Here is a 19,510-nt window from a genome sequence, read left to right as displayed (position 1 = left end):
ACCCCATTCACCTCCAACACAGAAGCAGCCTCTACTTCCAGTGGAGCTATCTCAGGCATGAAGTGGGGTGGGTGGTCCAACACTAGCAGAGCCGCAGCCGCAGGTAGGGAATTATGGTATACAGGTAAAGCTACCAACGATCTCCTAGGGAAAAAAAGGGTCTCTGTTTCCCCTTGTTTAATAGTGCAGGGTCATCTAGAAAACTAACAATATCTGACTGTCAGCTACAAGGTATTCTTTCAACAGGAAAGCTTTTGTGCATTTTGTATGGCTGAGGATGTATATTTTTCTGTTACTCTGTACACTATGTTCTCTTATTTGTATTAAGATAAAATATTGCCCTTCATTTGGCACTGATTACAATGGCTTTATCTCAGCTTAAGCAGTTTGTTTGTGTGGAGGCTGGGAAGTGATTGCTGTGAGACTGGGTTTCCTTCAGAGTTAGCTTCTGCTGTTTTTCTAAAATGAGAGTTCTGGAGAGCTTCGTAAGACTGTGGATTGCAGTGTGAAGGTATAAAATGACTTACCTATTTTATATTTGCTGAGACAAAAAAAAAATAGCATTAGGCTTCCCATTTAAATCCACCAAACACAACACTTTCTGGTTGCCATAGATTGGTCAAAACACATGGCACAACTGTTACACAGAAAATTTAATCAAGTGGCTCAACATGAGCAGTGGGCACAAGAAGCCACAAAACCACACCTGGACTGTAGATTTAAGAGCATTCCAATGACTTTTCTGGGTAATCAGATATTACTTGTATGCTGTCCACCTGCTAGTTGCAGTGCCAGGACACTTCTGTTCCTTTTGTTTTAATGCCCCACTCCATCAGTCCGGGGTTCTTAAAGATTGATTAGGAACACTAAATCCCTGTGAGGAAATTGGAAAGGAGGGGAAAATGCACAGACACAAAAGAATACAATTTCCTATTACTCTTTTCTCACCACTTCCCAGAAGGTATTGATGAGGGAGAAGCAGCAGCACATTTTGCCTGTGTCCAAGTGAGAGTGAGCGTTTTGAAGAACAAACAAAAGAAAATTGTAACTAGAAATGCTGACTTGGGAGAGGAAAACGAAGTTAGGTGGAGAATGGCAAAGTGCTGACTAGCTCAGTCTGGTTTTCTGCCTGTTAGGTAACCCTCAGTTGTGTTTGAACTGGCAACAGTTTCACAAAGTCATTGTCAAGGAAAACCCAGAAAAAAAACCCAACCAAACAAACAAAAAAATCTGAACACACCCTTCAGTCATACTGATTGCAATGAAGTGGACTTTAGGAACCCCACAATCTGACTTCAGGTTTGGGGGAAAAACAGATCCATGGTAGGACTGTTTGGTCTCTTAAAGCAAAAGCCTTTAGCAAAACTGAATGCCTGAGTCAGACTAGCCTACAAGATGTTCTGGCTCATAAGCAGTCTATTAGTTTATTGTTTTTAATGCATCATTTTTGCTCCCATTGTATAAAATTTCTTCAGCTGAAATAGTCAGAACCGGAAAACAAGTAACGTGAACCAAGCTTACTTTATATGGCCAAGTCTTTATAGCTGAGGCATGCTCTGGGATAGCTGAAGAAGGGCAGAGATTCCTCCTTCTTTGGTTCCCACCAGGAGAAGAGGGAAAGGCTCATGTGGCTGCTTAGATTTTGAGGGACGTTTTCTACAGAACAACTCCAAGTATGTTGCCTTGTCATGTTTTAGTGTCTTATCCACTGGCTGCCACTGTTTCCTATTCTGCAGTCTAATGGAGCTTTACTAAAACTGTTTTACTGATATCAAACTAAACTTTTAACTGTGGAATGTCATCATCTTGTTCTTTCTTACTACGTACCTTCTTCAGCCATGCTTGAGCATCTCAGTTTTCACATCCTCTGAAGAAACACTTCTGCCTCACCTCTGGTTGGGAATTACAGTGTTAGGACACCTGTTACCCAAAACTGCTGTGAACAAGACAATGGCAACATGAACATATTGCAGAGGGGCAGATATTGCAGATTTGCCCCTACAATTTAACTTTACAGGTGTTAAAGGATACTCTGCCTGAAGGTATGTCTATATAATAGTGCAGAAGTATCTGAGCTAGCTTTAAGCTTGCATATGTAGTTGTGGCAGCATGAAGCCCAGCACAGGCTATCATTATCATGTACATTGACGTGTAAAGATAATGCATTTGAACAGCAGCCTTCTGAAGCATGGTGTCCAGAACTGGTGACAGAAAAGGGTGGCTGAAAAGATTTTGTCTCTTCAGCTCTCCTCAGAAAGGGTTCATCTCATCTAATATTAAAATGCCCAGCTCTCACCTGATGAGCGATCAAAGGAGCTGTCTTCCGGAGTGCCTCTGACTTAAGTATCTACCTTTATACTGATTAAAGTTAAGTGAGATGAATCCTGCTTTCCATCCCTCTGGCTAGGTTTACATTGCAAACCCTTGCTGACTCAGCTGCATCATCCAGGGTTCAGCTTCTAGGTACAATTTGTGGTCAGCAAAGCTCTGCCAGTGAAAGCCTTGAGCATTAGGCGTAAATAAACTGCCAGAAATATCCTTTTGTCAGAACAGCTTTTATCCCTTGTGGGAGAACAGAGAGCTGGGATAACAACTTACAGTGACATAAGCACAGAGGCTTCTCTATAGTCATGCTCCATCTTGGAGTAGCTGGTTGATGAAATCTCCTGCTATAGCCACGCTGGCAAAGCTAATCAGGGGTGGCCCCGGCTTTTCGCAGTGCCCCGAGTGATGCTCTGGCCCCGTCAGCAGATCCCAGCTTTTCAGCGTGAAGCCTCTAAGCAGCGGAATGCAATGTTGTCATGTTTGGGTGATTCCAGCAAATTTTATTGGCCATTTAAATAGCTATGCAAGGAGTTAAATATTTTCTCATTTTGCAGTCTCTTATGGAAGCCAACCAATTATGCTTTGTTTTTGTGTGGCTCAGCTGTTTCCACTAATTTTTTTTTTAAAGGAATAACTGAGTTTTCTTTAGAAATGTTGGTTGAGATTCCACACCTCTCACAGATCCAGTTGTGTGTGTACACTTTTTATGTTTCATAGACCCTGGAAGTGCAAAATTTGAAAATTAACTCCTCCAAAGTTTCAGTTCATGGCTTCACTCTCTTGCAACAGGATGCCTATGTGCCCATTTGAAACAGAGCTAGCAATGCAGTGAAATGTTTAATTGGAGGCAGCATCATGTTTCATTTGAACTGTTTACAAATAGCCTTTGCTTTTTTTTTTTTTTCCAAATAAATTTCTGGTTCATTTGCTACAAAAAACTACTTGTAATTATACAATGGAATATATTTTTTTCCTTTTCTTTCTTCTTTTTTTTTTTTTTTTTAATGTCCTGATGTTCAAGGAGTTTGCAATAAATATACTGAGACTGATCTGTAATTGCATGTAAGATTAGACTCACAACTGTGTTTTGTAAAGTTAAGTGCCGTAAAAGAAGCTGTAGATGATGTGGAGAAGGAGGGAAGATAGAGAGCAAGTGGAGGAGAAGGCTTCTTTGGCAGCTGCAACATTGAGTGGTGGGTAGTAGCTTTAAAGCAAGACTGCTCACACCATTTTGTTTCACCTGAGTAGCAGCATGTATCATCAGACAGTGTATGATGGCATTTTATTGAAAACATGCCTAAAGAGAAACTTTTACGGCTCCGCTGTTTACCTGTTCCTGTATTCATGCCTGCAATAAAAGAGATGAAAAATAAATCACAGAGTCTGAGCAATTTGTAGTCAAACCAGTCAAACCCAGGAGGCAAGGGGCAACATGCCAATTAGAGGAAACATCTGCTTGCTAGGAAAGTGGATCCACCATCATATAAAAAATTACAATGCAAAGAAAAAATGGAGAGATAATTTCTTCATAAAGCCCAGAGGGTTTTCTCCAGCTTCAAGTTATAGTCTGGTGTTGTGGGTTGCCAATCGTCTGTGGGGTCATTAGGTGGGGCACACTTTGCTGAATACCAGAGCCAGAAAAACACTGGCAGGATTAAGGTAGACAAACACAAAACTTGGCAGGTTTTTGGGCTTTCATCTAGGGCTCAAAAGACAGCAAAAAGTATTAGTAGAGTGGAAAGGATGGGGAAGAATGCTTCACACAGGGCTGAGAGACATCAGGTTGTTGTTAAACTGCTCCATAGAGGAAAATTTAAAAACATACCCACCAAAAAACCCAAAACAAACTAAGTCTGTTCACTGTATTTTTTTTTTTCAAACACAATTAAAACATTTCACTCAGATTTTTGCCCTTGATTTTGCCTTTCTTTCAATATCTAAATGAAAAGTTGCTTCAGAATGAAACATTTCCCTTTCCTTCAAAGATCTCTAAATCAGAGATTTAGAGACATTTTGACATTAACTTTCCCAGTGCACTTAGGAAATTATATTGCAGCAATGTTCACCCCATTTTATGAGGTTGCCAAAACTCAGTATTCAGAAGGAATCTGATCCCTACCCAATTCCTCCATCTGGATCTTCTTCTATTTTTATTCTCTATGTGGGGAAATCAGAGGAGCAACAGCTCAGCATTCTTCCAACTCTGCTCAATTTATACCAAGAAAATTGATTATCCAGACAGCAAACCTAGTTAATTAATTCTCCTTAATAAAGATCTTTGCTAAAGAACAGTGTTCTGAGGTGCAGTGTAATGAGAAGCTGTGCGCTAAAAGGTTGGCAAATACTCTTGTGGAATTCAGCTGCAATGGAGAAGCGTGGGGACTTCAGATGTAAATCTGAACAATCTTCTGGTTCATTATCAGATGACTGATCTGTGAGACTGAGTGTGAAGTCATTGAGATTAATTCTAAATCTCTGGGGACATGCTTTCTCAAGCAGAAAACAGACTTTGCATACAGGCACTGTTGGGGCAGAGGCACAATAAGGCAATGGTTTCAGACTGTGGTGCAAAATTCCTGTGGCAGCAAAGGAGTAGGAAGGCACCCATCAGGGTGCAGACACAGGCAAGGGGAGGGAACCCCAAGCCTCCTGAAAGACAATGGCCATGCCTTTGCCAGGCACAGTGAAGCCGTTGGGGCTGATCAGCACTGGGATCCCCATGCCCAAGTTCAACTTGGCCTGAAGGGCAACCCTGCAGCAAACCCTGAGTCATGTTTGGTTGTGACCAGATGTGCGGGAGGATGCATCAGGGAATGAGGGAAATAAAAGACCAACTATTGCTCTTTCCCAGCCATCCCAGGACAGGTTCATGGGAGCATCCCAGCTTCTGGTGTCAGATGAGGAGAGCAGGCTTGCCCTTTTTGTGAGAAGCTGGAAATAGGAGCAGTTTAGCTGTGGCATCAGATGTGTTTGACAACCCTGACCATTACAACTACATATTATGTGCTGCCAGTAACACATACGGCCTGTGAGATGTCTCCTCATCAGACTTTAGGGTCTATGATGGTCAGGAGAATAGGGGAAAACATCAACAAGAAGAGACAACAGCAAGAGCAGCAAAAATCCACACTGTCACCTGCTGGGCAGCCTGATGGCAAACTACTACCTGAAACATTATTTGACTTTTTACTTTATTTTAAAATTACAAATATAAAATTGCCTCATTACATAAGCAATATGCAATTGACACTAATTATGTTATTTTTTAATTAGTATTTCTACAGTGTGTGTGTTTGCTATATAATGCCAGGGAGTGCTCAGCTGTGTCATCAGAGTGGCATAAAAGCCACATGGATCTTTATTGTTTCATGCAGTGATTATTCAGTTCTTCAAGCAGGGAACAACTTAACCCTCTTGCATTGTTCTTCCTCTGCCTTTTATTAGCAAACTCTTATGGAAATCCAAGAAAACCACAGCAAAAATTATTTTCTTAAAAGATATTTGGTCAGTCAGCTTAGCATCCCCGGGACTCCATGATGTGAAGAATTCAAATGTGTTATTTTTTTAATTATTTGCCTTGCTGCTCTCAAAAACAACAACAACAAAAAACATGATTTCTGTGCTAGTTGTCTCATGCTCTGCTGTGGCTGCTGGCCCCCTTCCAGCAATGGCAGGCTTAGCAAGGGCACAAGATGGTTTGGCATGAGAAAACAAAGATTGGGTGGGGTTTTTTTGGAGGGAGGAGTGCTGATAGCACCCAGCACTTCTGTCCTTCTTGGGGTGCATTTCTTGCTGTGGCTGACTCAACCTCTTCATTCTCCAAGGTGGGATGTGCACTGCCTTGCTGGGAGCTGAGATATTTGCAGCTCCATGGCCACTCAGTGAGGCTTTGGGGCTATTGAGGGTGAGAGCTGTGGTGGTTGTGTATGTAAGAGTCACCTATAAGAGCTGAGGCTCTGAGGTTTTGGAGGCTGCCTTGTGCCCATGTTGTGAGGCCACGAGTAGATGCGTGAGGCTCTGGGGAGAAAGGTCAGTGTGAGTTGCCCTCTAGCTGAGTGTGTAAAATTAGGGATTTAGTGGTAGAAGCATCACTGTGAGACTGATTACTCCTCCTGCCTGCAAACACATTTCAAACTTGTTCCCTCCAAAGCTGACTAAACCCCACAAGACCAATCTTTGCTCAGGGAACAGAGCAAGGTCTGCAGCAGAGCTGCAGCCAGTGCCCTTGGCAGTACCCATGCTTGCTCTGGATAAGAACGGCAGTGCCCTTGTCACACTGGCTCACAGCTCCTTTGTGGCAAGGCGAGGATGACAGCCCCTGAGAAGCACCTCCACCAAAGCTGCCGGCGTATGAAGACAGGGACGGGAAGTGCTGGAGCTGACTTAGCTCGGCAGCCCAAGAGCACTCCCCTTTCTCCACTTCCAGCCCAACATGCCAAGGCTCAGTGTGAGTTCCTGACAACTTGCCCTGGCTATTGCGAGCCACTGGGAACAGAAGGTACCTCCTCTAATGACCTGCCTCACAGCTCCTTAGTGCCTTTCTATGCCACCCTGCCAATCCTCCTCCCTCCTCTGCTTGGCACTCACTCACAGACTGCTTCATGGGAGCCTGCTTCCTTTACCCTTTTGAGCACCCCTTCCACACAAGCACCTCTGGCTTTGTTGACTTTCCGGTTGAAAATCTTTTGCCCTTTTGAAGGCCCTTACCAACTCTTGCTTTCCCTGACCCTCAGAAGGTGCTCCTCCATCTGCATTTTTCTACCTTTCCTCTGTATCTCACTCATCTCTCACCTCTCCTTCTGCTGTCCTGGGTCCGGTGTCTAACAGGCCTTAAAGCACAACAGGTTTTCTTGCCAACCAGGAAATCTCTGTGAGATGATCTCTCATTAGAGACCAGCTAGTGAGAGACTGCCATCATCCAGGGCTGCAGGAGCTCCCATCAAGTCCACTAAATGCCTGTGGGTACACTGCTCAGCCTCAGTGACTCTCCTGCCTGCTGCCTGGCACCAGAGAAGGCCACAGAGGAGCAGTGTTAAAGACAGGATATTATCATTTGCCCTACCCTTGAAGTGAGTGATTTTGCTGTGTGATTTTGCTTTCGTATTTTGGATGGTTAATCTCCATTTTATCAGTGAGGCCTTAGTGAATGGGGACACTCCAAAGAAGTGTGACAAAAGTCACCTTCCTTCCCTGGCTCCCTCCCTCTGTTTCTCCTTCCCTACTTCTCTTTCTCCTTCCCTTCCTCCCATACTTCCTTCTTCTCTCCTTTCTTTCTTCTTGCTTCAGGCAGGGTATTTTTGCAGCCTCTCTGTCCTCATCATAATCGTGCATGGTAGAAATAACCACCCTTTTATCCCTTCCTACCACTGAGGTCTTTGGCTATGCTGCTCCATATTGCTGTGCTAAATTTTGAAGCACTGGAAAGAAACGGGGGATGTGGTATAAGAGGGAGAGGTCTCCTTTCTTCATCCTCATTCTACCCTTGTGGGATTTCTATCTCCCATCCTTCCAGAGCAAGATGATTTAGGTTCCCACTCTGCAAAAACTGGATTAGTGCAGTGACTTGAATCCCTGCACTGCCAATCCTGTGGCCCATCCTTAGTGCCTTGAAACATCTTCCCACGCAGAGAGCGGGACCCCAGATCACAGAGAGTGATCCCCAGCACAACTGTGCTGTGGCCTGCCCAGCCCAGCAGACCCAGACACTGACCCTGCACTGCACCCAATAGATCCCATTACAGACTGTGGGGAGCCGAGCAATGAGTTTGGCAGAGAAAAACATGCCATGGTGGGTCTCAGCTGCCTGCTCCTCAGAGGTGACACATCTCCTAGCTGTGTGCATTACCTACAAATTCAATGGCAAAAGGGCCAGGCTCCACTTTCTAGGGACACCCTTGTCCTGAACAAAATCTTCGTGCAGCGCTGCGGTGTCTCAGTTGGTGTCCAAGGGCGACCTCTGCTAATCCCAAACCACTGTTCCCACCAGCTTGCACACCCTGGCTCCACTGTGGTCTCTGCTTGAAAAAAGCTCCTGCAGGACAGCTTTGCTTGCTTGAAAACCCTTCGAAGAACATTGTATTCAACCCCCCAAGGAGGAGCATTAGGACATGCAGGACTTGTTCCCTGCGCCTGTGGGTCAGCTCAGGGCAGCTTCTATCTCCCTCAGTGGCCCTTGGGCATCCCTGTTCTGGTGCTGCTCTCTCCAGTGGGAACAGCCTGGAACAGCTCCAGGTCTCCTTTGTCACATCTAGTCCTAAAGTCCAGTTAGTGTTGTTTATGCTCCTGTTGTAACTGAAAGAAAAAAAAAATGATGCTTTAGTAGGTCAAAGCATATGAAGAGATAAATGTAATTGCAATAAATGTAATTGCAGTAAATTCAATATATTGAAAGATGTTACCATTTAATTAAAAGTATATGAATTATGCATGCATCTCTTCCACAGCCTTACTGTGTGGGCTTGAGCAGTAACTGAGTACATTCAGCTCTAGCTGCCACATGAAACCCACGGCTGCTTAATTTCTCCCTCACACACCTAACACTGCCAGCTGAACTTTTGCTAGGAGTAAACAATGATATACATGGGTGTTATTTGGAATCACCTTTACCCTTCCATACTCTTGGGCACCTGAGAAGGGACATAAATCTTACCCCATCCGAGAGGATGGAGATTGCCTTTTGGGCAATTTTTACAATATCAAGTTTAAAAACCACATTATTTAGGGGTGCAGCAACAGATTGGACTACCCATCTCATGGGCCTATGCAGGCAGTAGAATCCTGCAGTCTTGGGGCATAAAATGTGTGCCCATGGGCTGGCTGAGAACTCCAGCAGCCTGGCAAGAACGGGACAGGAGAACAGGACGTCTTGGTGGTGGAAAAATCACAGCACCTGCAGCTCCCCAAGGCTGGCACTGCCACTCCCACCCTCAGGTGCTTAATGTCACCATTAGGTGCCTGGTGCCTGGTGCTCAGCTTAGCTAAACACCCACCCATTTCACTAATATGGAAGAGTGATTTTTTTATAAATGCTGCGCTGTCTTTCTGGGAACAGAAAATCTTCCCCATCGGGGCAGACTTGCCCTTTGCAACACTGCCGAGTCCACCCTGGCAGACTCTGCCAAGGCTGCTGCTTTGTCATATTTTTGATTATCAAAGGAGGTGGAGTGAACTCTCATGAGGGAAAACAGATCCCATTAGTGTTTGTGGAAATTTCAAACTGGCTATTATGAAATTAAAACAGGAAACAAAGCGACTGGGGGAGGAGGGAGACACCTCTCCCTAATCTCTTAATAGAGGCCCATACATCTCCTTAGAGCTTGCAATAAATTACGCCTCATTTTAACCAGATGTGCACATTAATGAAATCGGAGTCTAAATGTTCATCTCTAGCTAATTTACTGTTGATTTTTTTCATAATTTCCATGCCTTATGGAAATGAGAGTAAAGATATTTTTTGTTATTGTTAATTTTCATGCTTATACAAGCTCTGCCTTTTTTCTTGTAGGGAAATTTTGGCCTTGGTTCAGCAAGACACTCACACGTGACCAGCTTCAGAGTGAGACTGGTCCCCATGGCCTCCCTCCAAAATAGCCAGGAAAATTCAAACAGTTGCAGAAGAAGCACTTGTCTGTGCTGTGTGCTGTGCCAAGGCTTTAAACCACAAGATATTCTTACCAGGCACATTTGATAAGCTAGGCTTGGCTGTTTTCCTGCATGCTTTTCGGCTGATGACAAGAGTAATGCATAACGAAGGCACGAAGCTGCAGCCTGCTCCGAAAAAGATAGCAGAGTTATTTTCTTCTCTGTGCCTGGCATGTCAGGGTTTGACAAATCCTCAGGGCTGAGCTTTGCCCGTTTGGCTTGCAGTGACTCAGGAAGTGCACGGATCTCATCCACTGTGCCAGGGTGGAGACAGGATGTGGGGCAGAAGTCCTGGGGAAGAGGTTTGTCAAGCACCATGGGGAAGGACAGTTCAGCTAGAAGACAAAAAGAGTCCAGTGCCTAGGGATGGAGGGATGGCTGTGGGAGTTAGGTGTCTTCAGGGACCAGGCTTCAAGAAAAGGAAGAGCCAAAAGCAGCTAAAGCCCAGAAGAGATTGTTTTCACTTTGATGTTTTACTGGGGTGTGTTATGGGGTGTGTGCCCTGTTCCCTGCACTCTGAAGGCAGACAAAGCTGCAGAAAGGCAGAGAAGGACTGGAAGCTGTGATGGAGCTGTTGATTTTATTTGGTGGTGTCCCTCTCCTGGTTACATCTGTGTCTCATGTGCCAGTACCAGCCTGGGTCCACTGTGAATTCTGGCTCTTCTAAGTTTGAGGGTGCCTGCAGGTTGCATCTGGATACATGTCAAGAGGCTTTTAAGGATAGTCTGGGATATCTTTTTTGAGCATTAAATAGATAATCAAGATCAAGGTTGGATCTTCCTCAGGAGAGGAAGAGGAGACATGGAGAGAAGTCTGGGTATGTATTTCACAAACTGAATCTGTGGGTTCTTCCCATGCAGATGTGAGCCACACGAAAATGTATCTGTGGCTCCTGGCCTGCGGAGACTGGGGTGATCCAGCTGTTTTCATTCCCTTTCCTCCTTGGAGCAGGAGCTATAGCATAGCAGCTATTTCTGCTTTCCAGCAAGGGAACAGTGGGGAATGGTTGAGTGGGGAGTGGTTGAGAGCTCTCTTGAAATGTAAAGAAGTTCTTCCTCATATTCAGAGGGAACTTCCTGTGCATCAGTTTCTGCCCATTGCCTCTTGTCCTATTGCTTTGCACCACCAGGAAGAGCCTGGATCCATCCTCTTTGCACCCTCCCTTTAGATACTCACAGACATTAACGAGGTTCCCTGACATTTATCTTTTCTCCAGGTTAAACAACAAGATCCAGAACAGAGTTAGTGAGAAGGCAGTAAGGCCTTGCTATAGCTTGAGTAGTTTCCTTACTCTGTGAAGGCTGAAGTGATGGTAGTGATGGGAATTTTGATGTTAAAATCCATTTTCATTCAACAGTGGTGTTTGAGAAAACGTGCTTTTGAATGACACCAAGGCCTCTCTGCTTTAGCACTGGTTGATGTGCCAGCCAGGCCGTAGGTTAGTAGAGAAAGAATGTCGGCTGATGCTCATTACTGTAGTGCTACAGCTCATTACTTACCACCTTCTACAACAAAGAAATACAAAAAAACCCTGAATCTGCTTTTTCCAAACTGTCAAAAAAGCTATTCTTCCTGTTTTGTTTGGCTTTGTTTTTTTTTTGTGAAAACCCAGAAGTATTTATTGCCTCTAAAACATATACTCAGAGAAAGGGAAGAAATGTGCTGGTGGAATGGCTGTCCCGCTGTGATCTGTGACAGTTTCAGACATCCTGGAGGAAGGGTGAAACAAGCCAAGGGCATCCTGCAGGCTGTCCTGGGCAGCAAAGAGAGAAACCCAGGCTGCTGATACATGCTGGATGACAACTGCTTGCCTCTGTGTGGTTTAACTCAAGCAAGTTCAGAAATATGGGCCATGGTAAGCTTAAAGGCACAAGGCTGAAGGGCAGAGCTACAGCTGGACAGTAGACACAGTCCCCAGAAGGTGAACAAGAAGAATGAGCATCTTGGACACCCAGACAGGACAGATCTTTTCACCAGGCAAGGATTTTTTCATGTTGTCTTCTCAATGGACTTGAAAAGGACTGTAATGAAATAAAAATGGGACCAGGAAAGATAGGTGGAAGAAAAGAGATTAATTTAGGAGAAATAATCTTTTTTTAGGGCATTTAGATGATTCTGAGTACCAACGGGCAGAACCCAAATGATTTAATACTGTTTTTTCTTAGCATCATCTGATAAGGTCATGTGCAGCATTTCATTTGGCGCTGGTAAAAAAAAAAAATACAGATTCTAGCAAGGTCATATTTTGTTCTGAAAATCAGTACCACAAACAGCTCTCAGTTTCTAGTTCTGTTCCTTTTGAGTCCATTATAACCATGATAAATGGTGCACAGCCATTTGTATGAACCTTGACAGGGAGGGGGTGACTCACAGCAATTTTATGCCACAATGCCATACATATCACAGCAACAGAATCAGATGAGTAATCTCAGATCTTGCCTTCAGGCAGCTTACTGGTTTATCTCTCAGATCTCACTGCAACAAAATGTCAATGTTTTAATACCTTTGACATTTCTTTAGGCTCAAGAGACAATAACGAATCTTTCTTGGTTACTTACTAAGAGGAGATTATATCAGCAAAAGCAGCTAATTCTTCTTATCCGATGAGACAATATTGGAAATAATCTCTCTTTTTTCACTAAATATAAGAATAACCAGCATTAAATAAGAGCCTATAAATTAATTAAAGTACTCAAACAGCCCTCAAATAGATTTAGTTTCAAGTAGTGATTCAATAGACTTAATGCCCAGGAACCATCCAAGCACCTCAGGTGGATCCTGCCTTTTCTGTTCCTCCAGACATGTACCCCCAAGGAAAGGCTGCCTGTAATGCACAAGGCAGAACATGGCAGTGCTCAAGGCTTGGTGAGCAAGTCTTACCACAGCTGATGCCTGCTGCCATAACTTGGCACAGCTCTATTCAGCTTGTGGCCTGCACAGACACCTTCTAAGGAACAGGAACAGATAGAGCCTGGTGGAAATCAGCATATTTCATCAAGTTTTTGAAGGGTGAAGGTAGAGGACTAAGCTGCCAAGGAAAGCAAGATGATGTCTGTGATTTAGACCTGCTTGGAAAAGCTGATATGAAGTTTATATAATAAATAGCTATGGTGATGCAGATGCTCCTCACTTGTAAAAAGGTAGATGCTGCTCTGAACCCATACAGATCTATAGGATAAAATACACATATCTAATATTTTTAGTGGAGGGTGATCTTGATCTTTGAAGAGCCCTGTCAGGCAGTAATCTCATATGGTAGTTGCCATTCAGCATATGTTCTCTGGCTTAGACAGGGCACCTACACCAGGGCTGTACAGATGGGTGCTTGCATGGGGATGTCCCACCTTATCAAGCAGATGCTTGGTTATGCAGCTGCTTCAGCATTTTCTATTCACGGTATTCTCAACACCGTGAGAGGGTAAGATGCACCTTGAAAGTGCACTGCTCAAGACTTCATTCAGAACATTGGCATTTACAAGTTTATTTTCAGGTTTTGCAGTCCAACAAAAGGCTTTTTGCAGAAGCTGGCCAGTCAAGTTCCAGGGGCAAAACAACAGAGCTGGGTTAGCACATGGCTGTGCTATAAACCAGAGGTAGCACTGAGCTGATGTATATGATATATTGTGATATATGCTCCTTCTGGATCTTCCAGTTCAGTCAGTATCAGTTTGAAATGAAGAAGGATTCACAACAAAGACATTTTCTAAAAATCTGAGGAGTGCAAAGCAATAGGAGCATGACAAGCAAAGGACTCTGAAACCTCTTTGGGTCTAGTAAGATCAACAGGATTCATCCTCAGATGCATCACAGCTGTATCATTGAACAGCTTCTCAGCTTGTGAGAAATGCAGCTTCTCACTGGCAAAGCTCTGTCAGATAGTGATATTTTCCCTGCCCAGGATTAGGTTGTTAGCTAGCTGGCTTAGCACTGCGTGGGAGGCTCAGCGAGGTTTCACGTATGTCCCATATGCTGCTCTTCCTCTGTAACCACTCAGGTCTGTGAATCTGCCTGCAAACAAAGTGAACAGCAGCCCTTGTCCTGCTAAGGACTGCCTGTTTCCATTCAGATGCCATGTTTCTGCGTGAAGCATCCCTGCTGAGGGTGCTTTGGGAAAGTTTCTCTGGTCCTATTAATTTTTCTTCTATTCTTCATCATTGTGAGCTGAATAGTCAACAGCTTTCTTAGAGGGAAGAGGGGATTCCCACAGCAGACAGGACTAAGAGCTCCTGAATCAGGAAAGGAGAGAGGTGCATTGGTAGTACTCTGTATCTCCTGAAGTGTCATCTTCCCTTTCTAGTACTCACAAGCTTAGCTGAATACAAGTGCATGGTGCTATTTTGTCTGCTTTGCCTTCTGCAAAGTAGGTAGGCTTCTTTTAATGTGGTTTACTTCCAAATGCATTTAAAAAAAAACCAAAAAAACAACAAAAAAGAAAGTGTGCTTTCTGTATGAGCTGACATGATGCTGTTTTCTACAGCATCTTCTGAGATATCAGGAAATATGTGAGAAGAAAAATTTTCCTTTTAAATTATCTCACTATTGCTTGTGGTCAGAAAATGAAACACTTGGGAAGTAAAAATGTAGGCTTTCTACCTTTTTTTGAAATACAAGTGCAACAGTTCACTACGAGCTAAAATATGAGCAGGAATGAATCTTCTCTCAAAGATAATTTTAACGACAATGTGATTGCCTGCAAGGAAAAAAATGTTTTTTCTGTTCTTTTATAACGGATTCAAATAGAAAAATAAATTCCATTTTGTATCACTTTCCCTTTAAGGTGATTGAATAGGGGGATATTTTTAATTATGACAAAAATCTCCATGTTAATAGTCTTGATTAAAGGGGCTTTTAAATAGCTTATCTGTCTGGCTACATTCCATCCTAAAGCTCTGCAGAGGAAGATGTCTTTCATGTTGAATTTAAATGCTTATTATCCCTTTGAACTCTGCCAGTCCACTCATTTGAAATATTATTCTTCCCTTCCAGCCTGTGGAGTCAGCTCACCAAGAGATCTTGGTAATGCCACTCTCTGGGGAACTGTGCTGGTTAAATTGAACCTTGAGGTAGCAGCTGGGGCTGGTATTTCAAAGCTTGCTGTGACCTGCTGCCTCATTTCAGGGCCAGCCCTACAGCAGGGACCTGCAACACCTTTATGGATCCATCACCTGGAAAAATGAAGCTTGATCTCACCTGTGAGCCTCCCATGACAATAACCACTGATAGCTAATGAACAGAAGTCTCAGATAAAGACTGCTTTACCCCTGTGGTACCTACTGAGCAGAAATCCGTGGGAGGGGAAAGGGAGGCGAGATGGGCAGGTCCCTGAAAAGATGTGTTCACGCTTAGATGTGAGCATGAATAATATCTGGAGAAGAGATTTTCTATAAAGCCTCCCACTCTTTTTCCCACTGATAACTACTGTAAATGTTGTCTTGACTTTCTGCTTTCTTTTGCCACACACTGAAAGCAGAGCATTGTGCAGTGCAGCTGGAGTCACTGTACACGGCTGCATCCAGAAACATTTTCCTTTAACTCACCTGCAACACAGTTCAGGCATCTGACAAGGTCAGGTTAGGTGAGCAGCTTCCCTGAAGGATACACAGCTGTACAAATAGGGACTGCAGGTGCTTGCATGTGTTAGGAAAAGCCAGGGAAAAGCAATGCCAGGGAAAGCAATGACTCTGGTCGTGGATAAGAAATGATACAGTCCCCTGTGGCAAATCGCTCCACTACTGCCCGGTCGTGGAGGTTTGAGCAACTGATCTGTAAAAAGGGACTGATGTAAGAAGATGGGAACCGCAGTTCTAGAGCACACAAAGCCAAAGGTTTGATCCCCTGCACAGCCCCTGAATGGCCATTCTATTTGCTCCTCCTGCTAAGTGGAGAAGTGAAAGCGCTTGACAAATGGATCTAAATACTCATGCTCTCGCCTGTGCAAGCATCATACCTAGCAAAGGTTTCACTGCAGGTTTCTTATACTGGAAGGGCATGCATTTTGCTATTTCTGCTGGCCAAGCACACCCGATGAGCTGGAGCTGGCAGACATATGTGCTGCTGGCTGTCATGGCTGTGCACACACAGAAGAAGTTCTTCTGCCTGCAAACATTCAGTGGACGTGGGTGGGTTCCCAGGGGAAGAGTAACAGGACTGAAGAGGAAAGTTTGGGGTAAAAGAAAAGGCTGAGGGTTTGCATTTGTTCAGGCTCTCTACCAGATCCTTCTTGGGTCAGGTTCCTGTCAAACCCTCCCAGTATGGGAACAGATAGAAGGAAAACAGCACGAGGAAATGAGACTCCTTATGAGAGAGGACAACCACTGAAGAAAAGAGAAAGCGATGTGAGCATCAGTCGTCTAAACAAGGATCAAGGAAGTACAAGAAATGTTTATTTTTGCAGTTGTGCCTACATGCTTGTTAAGCTAGTGCTTGTTGACACAGCTTGCATTGTCTGTGTGAACATCCCTCAGTCCCATGGCCAGCTGTCTCACTGAACATTTTACATGCAATACCTGTGTGGAATGGGGAAGGATGACTCTCTCTATTAAAGTAGAGTGCTGTGAAAGAGCTGGAAGAGCTCCATTTTCCCCCCAAAGATGAGATGTTCCCTTATGAGAAATGCAAAATGCTGCTGGGTGTCTTCTTTAATCAGAAAAGTAAAGTAAAATAGTGTTCTATTCGGAAATTGTGACTTTACTTAGCTGTAGCTCTGAAGGTCAATTTTATAAGCATAGGGATGCAACTGGAAGGATGCATGCAAGTCTTTAAAAGTGAGTGGTTAAATATGCTTTTGACAGTTGTCCCCAAAGCAGAGCTCAAATAGAAAAGAGAAGATAAAAATAAACATTGCTCAACCCTTTCATTCATTACAGGCTGTCAAATGGGACAGGTGCTGTGGAAAAACCCATGTGTGACTGTGTCATTAGAAGTTGAGTCATCATGCGAGGGCAGGGAGAGGGGTGGAGGGGCTGGGGTGACTGCGACAACCTTAACACGGACTGATCTTTAGAGATCAGCTGGTCAGAAGCAGGAGTTTCTTGTGTTTTGAGAACTTGCTTCAAACTGAGAACCAAAAGTAAAACTTTCCCATGGATGAACACTAAGCAAAGTATCCAAATTCCTTTTTGTGATGATGTTAAACTCTTTTTGGCACACAAAATAAATATGAATACAATAAGCAACAGTATGATGTCATGAGTTTGAACAAAATGGTAGAAACAAAGAAGAACTATGATTCCCAAAAAAGATTAAAAAACCAAAGCCTTGTTCTTGACTTTTACTTTGGGTAAAAGTATATTAATACTTCACTACGAATGAGAGTTCTGATGAGTTTGAGGTTTTTACTTTGTGTTGTTTTAGCAAACATGAATGCTTCTAAATATACTTCAACTAAATGCTGAGACATTTCATGAGAAGAAGCATGGCTTACTATGGATGGAAAAAGCTGTGCTATTTTGCAATCCCTAGTGCCACATAGCATTAACTCTATCCTTGAGGGATGCCCAGAGCTGGGACTAGAGCAGCATCTGGTCCTGCCTGACAGTTAGCATTTTGCCTGGAGCCTGCACAATTAAATCACATCACCTCCTCAGCCAATTGCACACTCTATCCACCTGCAAGCAATGTCTTCCTTCAGCATGTGGCCAGGGCACAAAAGGCCTAAGGGAGTGAAAAAACTAATTTCTCATGATCCAAAAGCATGCTCAGAGGGCAGATTTAAACTCTCTAAATCACACAGTAAATACTGTTTAACTGCTCTTTCTGTGTCTGGGTTCAGGGTTTGTGCTCATCAGCTCTTATGGAGAAAAATGTTGCTGTCCCAGTGTGGCCTGAGCTTGGTAAAGCTGTTGGGTATCAACTCAGAAACACTGTGACTGCCTGTGAGGAGTGGCAAGAAAACCTCTGTACAATGCTCTTTTGCTCTTCACTGCTACATTTTTGGGTGGTTGACATATGTGAATATTTCACAATGGCGGGGAGAGGGCTCTGCGTACATGTGGGAGAACCGGCTGCCAGAACAAGGGAGCTTGTGTTTCTCTTCAAGTACCAGATTGATGTCTGGATTTTTTCCCCATTTTCCTTTTTTTTTTCCAATTGATGAGCAATGTTTTCAGTAAATGCTTAGAGACTGTTTTCCTGTCTCAAATTGGCATAGCAACAGCATCAGAACAAAACTCATAAGCATCAGCTTAATGGCATACTGAAATGGCTTCAGAATTCATAACATGCTCTCATTTTTTTGCAGTGTAAGGGAAGGGGCTACTGCACAGCATGGGCTGTTGGAAACCTTTCCTCCAGGCCCATATTGAATGCCAAATGAAGATAAGCCAGTTAAATACTTATTTTTAATTAGTTTTATCCTTGTAAACATCTGTATGAAAAAACACTGAATTAACCCTAGGATATATTACACATCTGCACAGTAGAAACAAGAAAATGAGTTCAGTATTCTTTATGGCTTGGGTCACATGAAGATCTTAACTAGAAAATCCCAACCATTTATCAGTGCTCCAATTATTTTCAGTTAATAGAAAAAAGAGGTGTAAGAGTGGCTAGAGATCCCCAACTTCGCCTTAAACAGCCATTAAATATGGTGGTTTTATCCCCACACTAAACGGTATAAATGTTTCTTAATCTTGTCTTTTGCAAAATATTTTGCTCTGTTCAATAACACTGTCTCATTAGCATTCCTGTATTCTAGAATGTCTGGATAAATAAGCCACGCTGAACTCTCAGTTCATTGACTTTGTGAGGAGCTGACTTCGCTAATTTAAATATTAGTAGCAACTTACATAAATTATAATATTAAAAATGTCTCTCTTTTTTAACAGAGTTTGCAAGCAATTCAAAACAACATATCCAGACTCTCCAAGTTGTTTGTTGTTATACCACTAGCAGACGTATGGGATCTTTTCTACATTAGAGTAACTCGTTCTGTGTTTAGTTTGTCCCTGCATCCATGGTTCAAAGAGTCCTATGCACCTTGTGGATGTTACCAAAGCATGCAGTGAGGTTTTTGAGAGGTATAACTCTGCTCCATTAATGTGGACTTCTTGGGTACCCAAAGCCCTCAGTTAAAATCAATTTTCCCTAGTTTTTATGTGAACAAAAGAACAGATTTTTTTTAAGTCAGTGGAGCAGCCACTTGTGCAGGAGACTGGCTTCGCCATCTACAGACAGGCCTGGTAGATAGTGACATGCAAGGAGGGAAGCTTGAGACAAAAGCTGGAATTTGGGCTGGAATTTCCCTTCCTCGCTGTGTAACTCACCCTACCGCTCCACAAACCTTTTCCTTGCTATTGCTTAAGAACTGAGAAGTCTCACTTGCAGACCCGCTAGTTTTCCAGTCATTTGTGTGTGTGCCTTGTTCGCGACGATCAGCAGGAATGAGTCCGGCTGCCTCAAGCTCCCCGGACAGGCTCTAAGGGGTTCCCCGGGCAGCGTCCCCTCCATCCCCCTCCTGCTGGCGGAGAGGGAAAAGCCCAGTTTCCCGTCTTGCCGCCTTGATGGGCGTATGTTTTTCGGGGACCTCGCCGTCCGTCGGTGCCTT

This window comes from Vidua chalybeata, chromosome 1, assembly GCF_026979565.1.
Source record: "Vidua chalybeata isolate OUT-0048 chromosome 1, bVidCha1 merged haplotype, whole genome shotgun sequence".
In the NCBI taxonomy this organism is placed as follows: Eukaryota; Metazoa; Chordata; class Aves; order Passeriformes; family Viduidae; genus Vidua; species Vidua chalybeata.
This window is presented reverse-complemented; position numbering follows the sequence as displayed.